This window comes from Sarcophilus harrisii, chromosome 1 (genome assembly GCF_902635505.1).
Source record: "Sarcophilus harrisii chromosome 1, mSarHar1.11, whole genome shotgun sequence".
Classification (NCBI taxonomy): Eukaryota; Metazoa; Chordata; class Mammalia; order Dasyuromorphia; family Dasyuridae; genus Sarcophilus; species Sarcophilus harrisii.
Window position 1 is genome coordinate 51,332,327 of NC_045426.1, and position 18,086 is coordinate 51,350,412.

Here is an 18,086-nt window from a genome sequence, read left to right on the forward strand (position 1 = left end):
AGGGGAGCTAGCCCAGAGCCTGGCGACTCAGCCGGAACAGGAAGTGGGGAAGGTCCAAGTGCCATTCCAATAGATGCCTCCCTTCTTCTTCCTATTCCCTGCCCCCACCCTGTTAGAATCTTTTCCTTTTACTCAGTAGAAATGCTACACTTGTAGTCACTTTGATGCTATATTTGAGGGAGCGTGCCGAAGTAGAAACAGTTCTGAACATGTAGTCAGCAAATAACTGAATTGGAAATCTGCCTCTGACATTCACCAGCTGTAAGACCATGGACAGGTCATAACATCCTGAAAGCGGGGCTGGAAAAGTTCTTGAAAAATTCAAATTCTTCAGTTTAGGGATAAGGGACTGAGACCTAGTCATTTTACCTATCTAAACCTCAGTTTCCTCATCTGTCAAATGGGGATAATAAGGTTTATAACATCTGCTTCACATCAAGGTTGTGAAGATAAAATAAGATGGTGTGTGTAAAGTGCTCAGCAAATGATGGATCTGTGGTTTCACCTATAGTGGTACTCCCCCCAATGGTTCAGATAACAACCCATATCTGTCCCTCATTCTTTGTGGCTCTCACAAAACTAATCTCATAATTCCTCCAATGGAGACACATGCACCTCACTGGAGACCTTCTCCTATAAATTTTGGTGTTGTCTATATATCATTGAAACATGTGGACTGCCCATAGGTTATCCCTCAATATTTATAAATCACTTAGCAAAGTGCCTCACACATCACAGATTCTTACTAAATGCTTGTTCCCTTTCCCTCTTGCTATGTGACTGGGCTTCCTCCTTTTCCAATCATAAATTCTTTGTATTACACCACTTCTCCCATAAAAATTTAATGCGACAACATATTGCGGTCTACCCACATCCACCACGTACCTTTCCATTTCCCAAAACTAAACAGTTTTCTGAAAGGAAATCTAACTTGCTCTCTTTCTCTTGTTCAAATCTGGGCACCCATTTCATTGTCCCTCTATAGTGTCTGTGCAAAAGGTACATATAGAGGGACAAGCTTTATAGTACATCTGTAAATCTGCATTCCTTATCCATTTATTTTTTTCTGAATTATTGTGGAGCTTATTTAAAAGGCTTCATAATATTTCTGGGGTTTAATGCAATTGATCATCTAAAAACAGAAATTTCTGGAAAATTTTACTATCTATAAGAAATTCTTCTTTCATTTTGTCTCTGCACTAGGCATCCTCCATGACAGAAGATTTCTCTAGTGATCTTAAACCTCCCGGATTTATGCCTCACATGTCATCAACAATCTTCAAGCAAAAATGTCCCTTTTGTCCCATATTTCAAGAAATTTCACAATCTCTTTATCTACAGCTCCTTCCATGTTATCTTGGGATAGGTCCAGATCTACCCCCATCTTTAAAAAGCTTCAGTCTATCCCTTCAAGCTATTATCCTGTATCTTTTCTTCTTCTAAGCTAAATTTCTAACTTAAATACATGACTTGTGTTTTCTCACCACCCACCCATTTTTTACCCCTTTACAATCTTGTTCAACTTCACCTCTAGACTTAAATTGCTCTCTGTAAGGATACTTATGATCTCTTTATTGGTAAATTCAATGGCCTTCTTGAATTTTTTGAGCCTTTGACTATCCCCTCTTCATGGATGCTCTCTTTCCCTGAGTTGTCATGATCCTACACATTATGATCCTCTTTCTACCTATCAAACCAATCATTCTTGATTTCTTTTATAGAATTAGTATCTATATTCCACTGTCTGCACAGGATTCTTCTCTGGGTCTTCTTTTATTTTCTTGACTTGACTCTCTTGAGTAATTTCATCAGTTTCTATGGATTCAATTTTGATCTCTAGCCAGATAACTCTTAAATCTACCTGTTCAACCTTCATTTTTCTCCTGAGCTTCATTCTAGCATTACCAATTACCTGATTGACATCTAAAATTGGATTACTAAGGGCAATTTACATTCACTGAGTCCAAGAATGGATTCATCATCTTCCCCCCTAAACCCACCCTTCTTCCTCATTTCCTTATTTCCATCAAGGCTAATACTTTCTTTTTTTTCTTTTTTTTAAATAGCCTTTTATTTACAGGTTATATGTATGGGTAACTTTACAGCATTGACAATTGCCAAACCTCTTGTTCCAATTTTTCCCTTCTTTCCCCCCACAACCTCTCCCAGATGGCAGGATGACCAGTAGATGTTAAATATATTAAAATATAAATTAGATACACAATAAGTATACATGACCAAATCATTATTTTGCTGTACAAAAAGAATCGGACTCTGAAATATTGTACAATTAGCCTGTTAAATAAATCCAAAATGCAAGTGGGCAAAAATATAGGGATTGGGAATTCAATGTAATGGTTTTAGTCATCTCCCAGAGTTCTTTCACTGGGCGTAGCTGGTTCAGTTCATTACTGCTCCATTGGAAATGATTTGGCTTATCTCACTGCTGAGGATGAAGCCTAATACTTTCTTTCCTTTCACCCAGGTGTGCAACATCAGAGTCATCTGAGACTTTCAATTCTCCCTCACCTTCCCAAGATCCAACTAAGCTGATTTTACTCCACAGCCATCTCTCAGTTCCTTCCCCTATCTGTAGAATGTAAACTCCTTGAGGACAGAGATTCTCTCACTTTTGTCTTTGTATCCACACACTAAACATAAAAACTGATAAACAATGGATATTCAATATTCAATAAAAAGCTTGCTGACATTAATTGATTAAGCAAGGAAAACTTCCTGAAGGGAGGTTTCTTTGGGCTCAAAATTGGTAACAATGATGAAATCTTGAAATGCAAATGGCCCCCATTCCTGGGCTGCCAGTCTGTCAGGATTGGTCCCATCTATAGGGATGCCACATCTATGTGAGTCTCATGCTGTGGGGTGCTGAATGAAGCAATAGTATTTGGAATATACACTAATGTCTTCAGACTTGTACCAAACAATGATTTTTCCACCTACTCACCAGCAGCCATGAGAGGAGCTGATGTAATTTTCAAGGCCTGTAAATTTTCATTTTCAGTTTTTAGTGATTTTGTCAAATTGAGTGCTCTCTCTTTACTGATGCAGATTACAGCCAATCCCTCTATGACTTAATGATCCTTGAGAGTTGCTGGGAAGAAAATTCATTCCCATAGGGTCAACTTCAAAATTCACACCTCCAAACACAACTAAGTCAATCCTAGATGTGTTCAGCATTGACACTGGACCCACAATGCTGAACACATACCTGAAGCCCTTCCTATTTGGTAGGATCTTTCAGGGCCTGTGATTAGCTGTCATGTGCCAAAGCATCCAAGGTCACCTTCCCACTAGGAGGAGCCATTAGAGGAGGACTTTAGTGAAGGGAGACAAGGGCAAAAAACAGAGTCAACACTTTCTCCTTCATTTCCCCATCATTTCATTCTCTTCCTTCCTTTCTTCCTTGTTTTTCTTTCTATTCTTTCCCCTCCTTCCTTCCCTTTTTTCTTTCCTTTTTTTCTTCTTCTTCTTATACCACCTTTCTGTTCTTTCTCTTGTTCTTCTTTCTCCTCTTTTTTCCTTCTTCCTTTTCTTCTTCCTCTTGCATTTCTTCCTGTTGCCTTTTCTCTTTTCTCCTTTCTCTCTTTTCTTCCTCCTCTTTTTCTTTTTCTTCTTAATCTTTTATCTTTTTCCTTATCCTCTTTCTATTCTTTCATCTTCCATTTTTTCCTATTCTTCTACCTACCTCTTCTTTTTTACCTTCTTCTTTCTTTTTTTCCTTTTGCCTCCTCTTCTCTTGCTTCATACTTTTCCTTCATCAGCTTGATGTTTTCCTATATTAATAAAATCAAGCATTTATATAGTGTTTTACAATTTTCTAAACACCTTAAACATATAAACATTACATATAAACACCTTACATATATAAACATAAACAGATAAAATGCTTTGCAAACCTTAAAGATCTATATGATAAAAGCTAGTACTTTGCAAAAAATCATCGCATTTGAGCCTCACAACAACCTAAGGACTATTGTTGTCCCCATTTTACAGGTGAGCAAACTGAGGCTAAAAGAAATTATATAATTTTCCCAAATTCACTGAAGTAGTAAGAGTCTGAAGCTGTATTTGAACTCTGTTCTTCCTTTTTCCAGATTCAGAGCTCCTCCCTGTGTCACCTAACTTCTGCCTGTTTGTTCACTGTGACTTATTCAAACCATTGATACTTTATGCTCCTAATTTCAAAGGTCGTCTTCAACTCAAAATTGATCTTCACTTCTTTTTTACTCCCTCTACTATCTTTCTGCCCTCTTCTCCACATACCTATCCGCTCTTCACATTTGAGCTTCTGCCACCAGTTGGAAATGTTTTTTCTTAGAGCTTGGCTGCCATCTGGTGACTATCTCTGAGGACTGCACACAGGACCTAGTTTGAAAAAATTACAAATTCATAGCAGAGACTCAAAAACACATCAGGAGATATGTGGAGAGGGAAGGCACAAGGGAAAATTGAGGACCAGAAGGATAAATAAATTACCAATAGGAAGAAAACTCTTCAAATGTTAGAGTCAAGATGGACCTGAGAATCCAATCTCTTCTTTTTAGAGTTGAGGAAAATAAAGTTCAAATACATTAAGGGAATCACAAAGTAAAAGCTAGAATTAGAGCCTGGAATGGACGATTCAGTTCATCAAACTGGACAAAACTAATTGTAGCCTCTTTCTCTTAACATGAAAGTCTCTGGTTTGCTTTGGGGAACTTTTTCCCCCTACCCAGATGATCTGAAAATTTCTGTGTCTGAAATGTCCCCTTCTAATCACATGGGCTCACAAGGCTTCTAGATTTATTTAGATATATAGGGGAGCCAGTAGAAGCTGTCAGATATGGAAAATAACAATACCTACCAAAGAATCAAACTATCCATCCCCTTCCCTCCCTCTACTTCTCTCCATCCCAAATAAGCAAACATTAGATCCCTCCCCTGGCCTCATCCTCTTAGCATCTCAAGTACTTCGCTTACTTCCAGAACTTCAGCAAAGGATATTCAGTATAATTCATCAAGCATCAAAGAGACTACTCTGTACCAGATATTGTGCTAGGCATTGGGAATTCGGAAATAAAATGAACCTTGTCTTCAGGAAGCTTAGATTCTTACAGGAGGATGGTGGACTGGGGAATATTCAGATAAAAATATACAAATATATCAAGGAAAGACACCAGCAACTAGGGGCTTCAGGAATGACCTAATGTAGGAGATGGCATTGGGGCTGAATTTTGAAGGGAGCAAGGGATCCTGAGAAACGGAAGTGAGGGGGGAGAGAGTGTGCCAGATATGGGAAGCATCAGCCTAAGTAAAGGGAGGGATGTGAGGAGTCATGCATACAAAATAGGGGAGCTTGTCTGGAGAATAGAGAGAGAGGAAATAACAGGAAATCTGGAAAGTCTGGAAGCTTGGAAAGATAGGCAGAGCCAAGACCTTTCATGCAAAGCAGAGGACCTGGGATGTGGGAGACAGAAATGTAAGGCTGTATATATGGAGGATCATCATCCGGTCAGGTTGTCTAGAAAGGAAAGTTCTTGAAGCAGTGAAATGTGAAGGAAATCTGGAGACAAACTGGGATTTTTTTTATGGGGAGGGAGGCCTTCAAATATCAAACAGAAGAGATTGTATTTTATTCTAGAAGCAAGATGGAGGCAGTGGAGGGAAACTGGTTTAGGAATATTCATTTAACAGCTGTTAATTGATGGTTCTGGAGAAGAGGCAGGGAGGAAAATAAGGAGGCTTTTCTAAGCTTGAAAATAGGGAAGAAAATAATATTGATATAATACTTACTGTGTACCAAGCAATAGGCTGTGCTTTTTACAAATATTATCTGATTTGTTCTTCACCACAGCCCTGAAAAGTAGGGGGTATTACTATCCCTATTTTTTCATTGGGAATCTGAGATAAACAAGGTTAAGTGACTTGCCCAAAGTCATACAGCTAGCAGTTATCTTAGGAATACAGGTCTTCCTGACTCCAGACCCAGCGTTTTATCCACTTATATGTCCTAAATTTCACCAAAATTAGTGATACCTAAAAAGATGCACATTCTGCAGGTAGGTAGTTCTAGTAAAGAAGAGTTATGGCTATCTCTGGAGCCAGATATATGCCCAGATATTTGTTTAGAGGGTACATCTCTTAGACATGGATAGAGTAACAGCTTCAAGACCCAAACGGGACCTACTTTGGTGGAATTCTCCATCCCCGCATCAGGATACAAGCTTTGGGGTTTGGAGGCATCACTATTGATTAAGAAGGTGAAAGTCTTATGGAAACTGGCAGGTTACCATAAAACGTACATATCTGGACCCTTAACTTCTACAGATTTGTGCTTGTGCTGCTCACATAGAACAATACAGGTCAGAATTTTTGTACCCCTTTATTCTTGAAAAGTTTAAGAATAAATTGATCAATCTAAAGTGTCATGATGTAAATGACCAACCACAATTCCAGAAGAGCAATGATGAAATATACTACCCAACCTAGAAAAAATACCAATAAAGTTCATATGGAAAAACAAAAGGTCAAGAATTTCAAGGGAATTAGTGAAAAAAATCAAATGAAGGTGGCCTAGCTGTACCAGATCTAAAATTATATTATAAAGCAGCGGTTACTAAAACCATCTGGTATTGGCTAAGAAATAGGCTAGTTGATCAATGGAATAGGTTAGGTTCAAAGGACAAAACAGCCAATAACTTTAATTATCTAGTGTTTGACAAACCCAAAGACCCCAGTTTTTGGAATAAGAATGCATTATTTGACAAAAATTGCTGGGAAAATTGGAAATTAGTATGGCAGAAATTAGGCATTGACTCACACTTAACACCATACACCAAGATAAGGTCAAAATGGGTTCATGATCTAGGCATAAAGAATGAGATTATAAATAAATTGGAAGAGCATAGGATAGTTTACCTCTCAGACCTGTGGAAGAGGAAGGAATTTATGACCAAAGAAGAACTAGAGATCACTATTGACTACAAAATAGAAAATATTGATTATATCAAATTGAAAAGTTTTTGTACAAACAAAACTAATGCAGGCCAGATTAGAAGGGAAGCAATAAACTAGGAAAACATTTTTACAGTCAAAGGTTCTGATAAAGGCCTCATTTCCAAAATATATAGAGAATTGACTCTAATTTATAAGAAATCAAGCCATTCTCCAATTGATAAATGGTCAAAGGATATGAACAGACAATTATCAGATGATGAAATTGAAACTATTACCACTCATATGAAAGGGTGTTCCAAATCACTATTGATCAGAGAAATGCAAATTAAGACAACTCTGAGATACCACTACACACCTGTCAGATGGGCTAGAATGACAGGGAAAGATAACGCAGAATGTTGGAGGGGATGTAGGAAAACAGGGACACTGATACATTGTTGGTGGAATTGTGAACACATCCAGCCATTCTGAAGAGCGATTTGGAACTATGCTCAAAAAGTTATCAAACTGTGCATACCCTTTGATCCAGCAGTGTTTCTACTGGGCTTATATCCCAAAGAGATACTAAAGAAGGGAAAGGGACCTGTATGTGCCAAAATGTTTGTGGCAGCCCTGTTTGTAGTGGCTAGAAACTGGAAAATGAATGGATGTCCATCAATTGGAGAATGACTGAGTAAATTGTGGTATATGAATGTTATGGAATATTACTGTTCTGTAAGAAATGACCAGCAGGATGAATACAGAGAGTCTTGGAGAGACTTACATGAACTGATGCTGAGTGCAATGAGCAGAACCAGGAGATCATTATATACCTCAACCACGATACTGTATGAGGATGTATTCTAATGGAAGTGGATTTCTTCGACAAAGAGAAGATCTAACTCAGTTTCAATTGATCAAGGATGGACAGAAGCAGCTACACCCAAAGAAAGAACACTAGGAAATGAATGTAAACTGCTTGCATTTTTGTTCTTCTTCCCGGGTTACTTATACCTTCTAAATCCAATTCTCCCTGAGCAACAAGAGAACTGTTCGGTTCTGCACACATATATTGTAACTAGGATATACTGTGACATATTTAACATGTATAGGACTGCTTGCCATCTGGGGGAGGGGGTGAACGGAGGGAAGGGGAAAATTGGAACAGAAGTGAGTGCAAGGGATAATGTAGTAAAAAATTACCCTGGCATGGGTTCTGTCAATAAAAAGTTATTAAAAATTATATATATATATATGCACATATATATATATAGACTACCCAATTCCTGACAGTTGATCAATTCAGGGACAAGATAAAAAACTTAAGTATGTGTGAATGTGTATATATACACATTGTACACATACACATATGTATTTATTTATGTGAGTATATATATTCATACTTATAGTTTACATGCATGCAGGTATGTGGGTGTATATATATTTTGGACATGAACAATACAGGAATCTGTTTTACTTGACAACACATATTTATTACAGAGCTTTTGTCTTATTTTCTAGTGGCAGTGAGGGTAGAATGGGAAGGTGAGAAGAGAAAATAGATCTTTTGTTGCTGGAAAAATACATTAATTTTTAAGTGTTATAATGTAGTCTATTTAATAATTAATGAAATTTTGATGTTTATTTGCAGCATAACAAAGTTATGCTTCAAGCAGTTACATCCCATAAAATCACAAGGGAAAATTAGCAGTCATTTAACTGACATATAATTTGTCCCACTCTCTCTGGTCAAATATGATCTGGCTCTCTATCCACTCATTTTTTGTGTTTTCTGAGGACAACAATATCTCAGAATAGTACTCTATCTCCTCACTATAAATCCAGGCAGCAACCTGTAGTATAACATTGTTGTTCCCAGTGTTGAGTCCATGGAAAAGAAATAGCTGTCTTTCGACTGGTCTCTCTGTCAAGTGATATATTACTGATCATCAGTCTCTAGATCTCCCAAGGCTTCTGCTGTGCCAAAACAGAGATGAATGGGTAGTTGAGATTTTCCCTTAAATATTATCAACAGAGTAAAGTGTCATTCCTAATAGCATTAAAAGTATGTGTCATAATTGCCACATGCTAACTGCACTGAGCTTTGACTCTGACCACAATGCTCATCATCAATATAGTCTGTGTGTCCACACCTCCCAAAACTATATAGTTCAAGAGCTCCAATAAGTAAGCTTACATTCAATAGTCAGGTAGTATATAAATTAAAGTAAAATCACTGATATAGCAAGAGTAGTAACTACAAAATACCTTCTAGCCTAACCTGGGATACATTCTCAAATGCAACACCAATGAAAAGATTGACCCACAATGTTTGTAAGCTGCACATGTGTGGAATATATATATAGCCGTGGCAACTAGAACTACAGGATCCTAATGTCCTATCTCTTCTCGTGGAATCCTTAAATTGCTCTCCTCTGAACTCACTAGTGTTTTCTTCCTGTCTTGAGCTGTGCAATTCTCTGAACAGCTCTTTCCTGTATGAGATCCTTCTACTGAGTAACTCAACTGGAAAATAACAAGGCCAATGGGAAGAGAGGGGAAGAGGGAGAAGGAGAAAAAATCTCTTCTTTTCCTTGATGATCTCATAAAGACCCAGTCAGAGGTCACATTCCACAAAACTATTCCCTCCTCAAATGCTGATTTTTTTGATTAGGTTGACAACTAGAATTGACAATTTTTAAAGACAATTGCAAGCTCCATTTATAGAATGGAGCTCTATTTCTACATTTAGTTTAACCTTTGTAATCGGTCTCTTACTTTCTGTGAATACATCTTGATTACCCTTTTCCCTCTACACATAAACTGAGAAATATTTCTAATACTTTTCCCAGATGGGTGGGTGAGTATGTGTATGTAGTAAGTGACAATGATGGTGGAAGAAGACTGCCTGAGTGCTAGGAGATGCAGACTGTGAGGTCACCATGTACCAGAATGGAACTGGGCAGAAAGTACTGCTTAAAAGATACAACTTGTCATATAAATGATATTCTAGAAGACAGTGAGGGGGAATAGTGTCTCCCCCAAAAGTTCCTTTGACTTTAATAAACTTAATGCTGAAATATGATTCACTCTTAGTGACAAGCTTCTCAGGATGTGTCTGGATGAATACTGAGACCATAATTTGAAAAATTCAGGCTCTAAACCAGTTCAATTCAATTTAATAACATTTCTCTGACAGAGATCCTACCCTCAAGAAGATTACCTTCTCCTCAACTTGGGCAATTATTCATACAGATAAGCAAATACAATTTGTGGGAAGAGAGACAGGAAATTAATAATTAAAAGGATCAAGAAAGGATTTCCATAGGAATTAATCCTGAAGGAAGAAAAGAATCTTTATATAGAATGAAGAAGGAGGAAAGGGAGGGAATAAGCATTTATTAAGTGCTTATCACATGCCAGACATCATACTAAGTACTTCATAAATGTTATCTCATTTGATCTTCATAATAACCTGTGAGGTGGGTGCCATTATTATCTCTATTTTACAGTTGAACAAACTGTGACAGACTTTCCCAGGTCACAGAACTACTAAGTGCAGCTGGATTTAAATTCAGATCTTTTTGACTTTAGATCTAGTGCACTTCTTACATTTTCACTTAATTATTAGAAAGTATATTCCATCTAATTGTGTAGGACAGCCTACACAAAAGCACAAAGGTGGGAGGCATAAAATACTGAGTTCAGGGAACAACCTAGGTCATTGTGACATATTTAAAGCACACAAATGGGAGAGGGAAAGTAAAATAAGTCTGGAAAGGTTAGATTGAACCTAACTATGGGCTCAAGCTGGAATCAATGTGTGAGCCAAGAGACAGTAGGGAGTCAGTGATGATTCTTGAGCAGTAGAGGGAGATGTCAGTTCTGTGTTCCAAGAGTATCTTTCAACAGCAGAGAAGAGAATGGATCAGAAAGGAAGGAGGCAGAAAATAGAAACAGAATCAAGACTTTATTGACTAGGCCCCAGGAAAATGTGCTAAGTGCTTGAAGGCAGAACAGTGGACATATAAGTAAAGAGGAGATAGACAAGTGAGGGAGGATGACATAGATTATGATCTAATAGTCTGGACAGTTTAGCCAGGAATTACAAGATAATGTGCTTGGATGATCTAAAAAAAGAAATCCCTATTTTCTGTAGGTTCATAAACAATGTCAATACAAAATACAGCAAATAGAAAACCCAGGCTTTCTAAGGCTGCCCACCCAGATGAGAGCCCCTTGATACATGCATTCTTTCCATTGACCATTAGAGGGCACTACATTTCATCAAAGAACATTGCAAAGTGGCCCCAGGCTCCTTCTTCCTCCCCCATCTTTATATTTACAATCAATTCCAGGAGCAGGTTAGACGTAGAGAAACAAGAGCCCTCAACAACGTGACAAAAGCATGCCCCAGTGAAGGAAATGCCAGGCTCAGGTGGAAGGAGTCCATTACCACCTTGCTGTGGCTGTGGCTGTGGCTATATCCCTTGTTCCTGGCCTCTGTTACCTGTTTCTGCAAAAAGGTTAAGGTGAAGGGTGGGGATGGAGGCAAGAGGAGAAGGGAAAATGGAAGGGAGGAAGAGAAAAGAAGAAAAGAAAGAAAGAAAGGAAAGGAAAGGAAGGAAGGAAGGAAGGAAGGAAGGAAGGAAGGAAGAGAGAGAGGAAGAAAGAAAGAGAAGAAAGAAAGAAAGAGAAACAAAGAGAGAGAGACGAAAGAAAGAGAGAAAGAAACAAAGAAAAAAGAAATCCGAGAAAGAAAGAAGAAAGAGAGAGAAAAAATAAAGAGAAGAAAGAAAGAGAAAAGAAAGAGAAAGAAAGAAAAAAGAGAGAAAGACAGAGAGAGAGAGAAAGAAAGAAGATAGGAAGGAAGAAAGAGAGAGAAGAAAGAAAGAAAAAAGAGAGGGAGAAAAAGAAAAAGAGAAAGAAAGAGAAAAAAGAAAGAAAGAAGAAAGAGAGAGAAGAAAGAAAAAAGAAAGAGAAAGAGAGAAACAAAGAGACAAAAGAAAAAGAGAAGAAAGAAAGAAAGAAGAAAGAAAGAAAGAAAATAGGAGAGAAAAGAAAGAAAGAGAGAAAGAAGGAGAAAGAAAGAAAGAAAGAGAAACAAAGAGAGACAAAAGAAAGTGAGAAAGAGAGAAGAAAGAAAAAAGAAAGAGAAACAAAGAAAGAAAGAAAAAAGAAAGAAAGAGAGAGAGAAAGAACAAAAGAAGATAGGAAGGAAGAAAGAAAGAGAGAGAAAGAAAAGAGAGAAAAAGGAAGGAAGGAAGGAAGGAAGGAAGGAAGGAAGGAAGGAAGGAAGGAAGGAAGGAAGGAAGGAAGGAAGGAAGGAAGGAAGGAAGGAAGGAAGGAAGGAAGTCTTGGGTTTGATTGTTAGCCATTGTGGGCTTCAGTTTCCCCAACTGTAGAATGAAGGCGTTGGACTAGAAAACCTACAGATGCCTTCCAGCTTTAGACCTCTCATCATATGACAAAAGAGACCTGGTTGTTTTTATAGCAAAAAATTAAAAATAAGTAAGGGTGACATGGGGCATGAGCCATGTCTGTCTTCACTAAATTCAGAACCTATTACGGGAAATGACTCCTGACTAATAGCCAGACCCCATCTCAGACCACACAGACATCACTCTAGGGTAATGGGTCCTTGTCACAGAGGGTAAGGAGATAGCCATGGGATGAAAACCAGCCCCCTTTGCCGAACACACTCAAGAAAGGTAATACTGATTCAACAACTCACTCTCATCACCTTAAACTCCCCCTGGACAGTCCATGAGCCAAGGGCAGTGTGGTTGGCATTTCTCCCAAGGCTTAAAGGACATGTAAAGAAATGAAAAGTTTGAAATCAGGCAACCTTCTCCTGGGCTCTGGGCGGTGTGGCCTTAGACACATCCCTCAATCCCTCTAAATCTCAGTTTCTTGATGTGTAAATGAAGGACTACAACTCCAAGGTCTTTTCCAACGCTGGGACTCTATTAAGTTGACTGGAGGAAGATTTGTCTCCAAATGAGGGGCCACAAGGTGTCACTATTGCCTCTGCCTTCATGTAAAAAAGTGCTAGAAGCCAACTGGAGAGTGGAGAAACCTCCCTACTTTTCACCTACCACTTTTGAAAAAAGGAAGAAATATTTGGAAACTACTAGAACTATATTTAGGTTTCCCCTAAGAGTGAAATTAGCTTTGGACTGGAAGCAGATGACCATCCATCAGGGACATTGTAAAAAGGGGTTCATATACAGGGCCAGGGGTTGCATGAGATGTTTCATTTCTTCAATTCCTTTGATCATTGCCTCTAATTTGTTATGGGATGGCAAATTACTTCATTTCTTGCCTCTCAATTTCCACAAATGATTGATGGGAAGCATCTTTTCTGACCCTCGGGAGAAAAGTGATAGAATATGGATGAAGAATGACCATGTATTTTTACACAAGACCTCAGGGATGATTTGTTTTGTTTGCTCTATGAATTTGTTACAAGGGTTTGACTGGGGATGAAGGGAACCACTGGAAAACAATAGTGATGCAAAAAAATAGACCTTCCATAAGATATTTAAAAGATAAAGGAAGAGCCTTTCAAATGAAGATGGGTTGAAAGAACTAGGAGAGAACCATGACAGCTATCATCATGTATCTAGAGATCAGAATCTATAGCCCAAAACTACTTAAGCTGTAGATTGCAACTCCATATGGGGTCATGTAACTGAACATGAAATTATGATTTATTATCAGTAAATGTTTGATTGATATCTCTTTTACATATCTATATATCTGAGGTTGCCTAAAAGTTTCTTGGGTAAAAAGATATCATGTGTAGAAAAAATTTTAAAAGTCCCATAGACCATAGGACCATAGAATTAAAACTAGAAAATTTCTTAGAATCCAATAATCACATTTTACAGATAAAGAAACTGAGACTTAGAGAAGTTAACTGATTTGCTCAGGATTATACAAAAAAAATTGCCAATCTGAGGCACACATATTTGAGTCCAGGTCTTCGAGATTTTAAGTCTAGTGTACTATCCTCTAAATTAAATTATCGCTCAAGATACCAAGACGTCGATGGAAAATGCTGGAGCTTTAAATCCTTTGACCTAGACAGTAAGATTTCCTAGGTACAAGGAAATCAGATAAAAATAAGAAAGAAAACCAAGAATCTACAGTCGGGGATGGTCTGCCAGTCAATTGAAACCTCAAGGAGAACATAACTGGGAGTCTGGGAAAAAGAAATTAAGTTTGAATCCTATCAACTCTCTCTTAATGAATCAGAAACTTAATTGAATCACAGAATCTTGAAAACAAAAGAGATAGCCAAATCTACTTAGTCCGACTGCTATATTAAAACATTTTCTCCAACAGTTCAGTGCAATGGAAAGAATTTTGGCTGCAGAGAAATAAAACCAAATCCCAGTTCTTCCCCATACAGTGACCTTGGCCATTACTTGACCTCTCTGACCCTAGTTTCCTCACCTCTGAAATGAAAAGAATTGATCTAGATCCAGTATTCCTAATTTTTTGTGTCCTAGATCTCGTTGGCCATTGGATGAAACCTATGGACCCTTTCTTGGAATATTATTAACTATGTAAAATAAAATACAGAAGATTACAAGACAAACTGGCTATATTAAAACACAGTCATTGGAATATCTTAAGAAAACAAACTTACCATTCTCTCCCAGCTCTAGTTCTATGGTCTGATGACAAGGAGTTATCCAGCTTATGATGACTTCCAGAGATAGAAAGATTCTTAAAATTATAGGATTTTAGCACTGGAAAGTGTCCAATAGCTAAGGAAATCAAGTCTTGCTTAAAGTCACATAGGTAAGTAGCAAAAGCCAGATTGGAACCCTGTTATGACTCTACCTCCAGATGGATGCCATCTGCATCTAGAGAAACAAAAAAATGATAAATAGAAATATGTATACAATGACATCATCCATCCAGTACCATCCAAAACCATGCTGTCTTCCCATATGATACAAATGAGGAAATTAAAGTTCAAAGTCAGGAAATCACTTATCTAAGGTCACTAAGGTATTAAGTAACAAAACCAGGATTCAAAACTCATGTTCTCTAACTACAAATCCAATGCTCTTTTTATGACCTCAAACTGTCATCCGCTACCCTCATGCATTCACAGCCAACTCACCTTACATCAGATGGAGAAAGATCAGACTTGGCAGTTTAATTAGGTATTTATCCTAACTTACAGATTCCCAGTTCCTGTCTCAGATCCTAAATGTCTCCTACTGTAAATTACCACACTGTGCCCTCACATCCTCAAGGGAATGCTTCTTTTCAGTCTTCCACTTCTATAATCCAAAACATACATTCTGTTATTTAAGAACAGAGTTCAAATCCTACCCCCAATCCTGACATTCCCAGTCCGTAAATTTTCTGTTCTCTGAATCCTTATTGTTCGCATGTCTGTAGCACTCATAATACAATGCAATAAACATTCATTAAATGCCTACTATGTGCCAGATACTGGCATTTAGAATTGATTGATTAATTCTGTTATCTAATTCCTTTGTTTAGTATTTTCTCTTTATCCAGAATGTAATCCAGGACCATGTTCTTTTTTTAATTTAAAAAACAACACAAGCATTTCCATAACATAGTAGAATTTTTTAAAATGACAATTCTATATAAAACTGAAAATCTATTGTGTACAATTTGCTATTCTTTTAAATATATAATAAAATTATCTTGTCATGTTCATTTTTTTCTTTTTTTCTTCCCTCCTTTCTCTCCTGTCCTGAAGATGGCTACCATTAGACTCATAGATATAAATTGATAGATATAGATATAAATGTGTGCATATATGTATGTGCATATAATGTGTATTATATGTGAGTGTATAAAATAATTCTATACATACTTCTATTCATCATTTCTTTCTCTGGATGCAGACAGTATCTTCTTTAATATGTCCTTTGTAATTAATTTGAGTATTTGTAATAGGCAAAATGACTTAGTTGCTCAAAATTGTTTTTAAAACAATATTACTGTTACTATATATAATCTCTTGGTTCTCATTTTTCTCTTCATTATTTCATGCAAGTCTATCCATGTTTTTTCTAAAATCAACAAATTCATCATTTTTATAGCACAGTAGTATTCCATCTCTATTATATACTACAACTTGTTCAGACAGGGACCATAATCTAAGCTTCTCATATATTCCATTTATCTTAACACAGATCTGCATAAACAGTATAGACTCAATAAATACTTTGTTGTTTTGGTTGTTTAGTCATTTTCAGTCATGACTGATTTTTCATAATTGTTTTTGTAGGTTTTTCACAAAAATACTAGAGAGGTTTGTCACTTGCTTGTCCAGCTCATTTTACAGATAAGGAAACTGAGGTACACAGGGTTATATGACTTGCCCAGGATCACACTAATAAGTGTCTCAGGTCAGATTTGAACTCAAGTTTTCCTGTCTCCAGGCCTGACACTATCCACTACATCCTCTAGCTGCCCATATAAACAATCAGAACATTAGAACTAGAATTTGGAATTGCATCGAAATAAATTAGGACTCATTCCCTAACAACTAGAGCTATCCAAAAATTGAATAAGTTGCCACAATGTGCAAAAATTCCTCTTCATTGGATATCTTCATGCAAAGTCTGGAGGGTCATTTATTGGATATGTTATAAAGGATAATCTCAGTACAGTATGACTTGGACTAGAATGTTTCTGAAGTTCCTTCCAAGTGACAACCAATTTTGTCATTTTGTAAATTCCCCTTTGAGTTCTTGGAACACTCCATTGGAGAGCTCCTGCGAAGCCAATCAATGAACCTCTAAGTCTAACCTTTCAACCACTTCTGAACACATCTAATTGTATTGGAAGGGAAGGAGTTGCAATGTCTCCAATCTAGCCCACACTTTTAAACCTTTTCTCCAAGAATAACATGGAACACTCTATCAAATGAATTCATGTTATATCTTTGATGAAGATTGATTGGCCTGTTCATGACAAAGTCAAGTAGACTCTTTGTCACCCCTGCTTCCTTTTCTAAATGTTCCCAAAAGGGAACATTCCTTTAGTGATCCATTTCATAATTTTCCCAGGAATCAAAATTAACTAGAAGTTTGTAGGATCTATCCTATTCTCTTTTTTGGAAAACTAGAATATTAGCCCTTCTCTAGCCTTTTTGATCACATCTACCAGTTCTTTCAGCCCCCAAAAAACATAATTCTCCTGACCACATGACTTGAATTCACCAAGGTAGAAAGGTGGTCTCCTTCTACCTTTTCTGGGTATCAATTCCCTGGACACAGATAGCATCTTATTTAATATATCCTTTGTAATTAATTTGGGTATTGATAACAGGCAAAATTATTAGTTGCTCAAAATTGTTTTTAAAACAATATTACTATTGCTGTTATACAGATCTGTATTAGGTTAAATGGAATATATGAGAAGCTTAGAACATGGTCCTTATAGGAACAAATTGTAGTACATAATAGAGATTAAATACTCCTGTGCTATAATAAGTGATGGATTTATTGATGTTAGAAAAAACCTGGATAGATTTGCGTGAAATAATGAAGAGAGAAATGAGAACCAAGAGATTGTATATAGTAAGCCATCATCCTTCTTGGCAGAGATAACAGAAACAGAATATTTGAGTTATTCTACGTGCTCTGTTGTCCATTATCAATGTCCCATTCTTACCAAGAAGTAGTTCTCTTCTCTGATCTTCCTCCTTTTAAAAACTACCTTTTTTGTTTTCTTGAGCTTTCTTTTTTAACCTAAGCTTATTCAGAGCTTTAGCATTTCTGACACTACTCACCCAGAAACGTGCCATACTTCTGTATTTATACTCAATTATCTGACCTTGCTTCCATCTCTTGTATATAAGAATAGGAACAGGATGTGAGATTTCATTATTTTAAGGAACACTCAAGTTGGGAAACCCCTTCTACCAAAACAGGTCTGTGCTGACATTACAACTTATTCAGGTTACCCAAAGAACTAAACAGTGAAGTGACTTGCCAAAGGCACACAGTGTGTGTCATAAACAGGAATTGAAACCTGGTCTTCTTGGATTGGAGTTCAGGTCTCTGTCCAGTTACACTTTGCTGCCTCTAAAACTCCAAACTTCTAAAAAGCTAATTTCCAGTGAATTTCCAGTTCATCATCAGTTT

At 37.2% G+C, this 18,086-nt stretch overlaps 1 long non-coding RNA gene across 1 annotated transcript; it reads right to left on the reverse strand.

The window, feature by feature from the left end:
* Positions 1 to 3,700: 3,700 nt before the first annotated feature.
* LOC116422584 lies at positions 3,701 to 14,823 on the reverse strand. The gene is made up of 3 exons (XR_004233247.1): positions 14,591 to 14,823; positions 4,282 to 4,383; positions 3,701 to 3,791 (listed from the first exon to the last, which is right to left on the reverse strand). It is a non-coding gene; the product is annotated as an uncharacterized LOC116422584 (long non-coding RNA).
* Between the last annotated feature and the right edge of the window lie 3,263 nt (positions 14,824 to 18,086).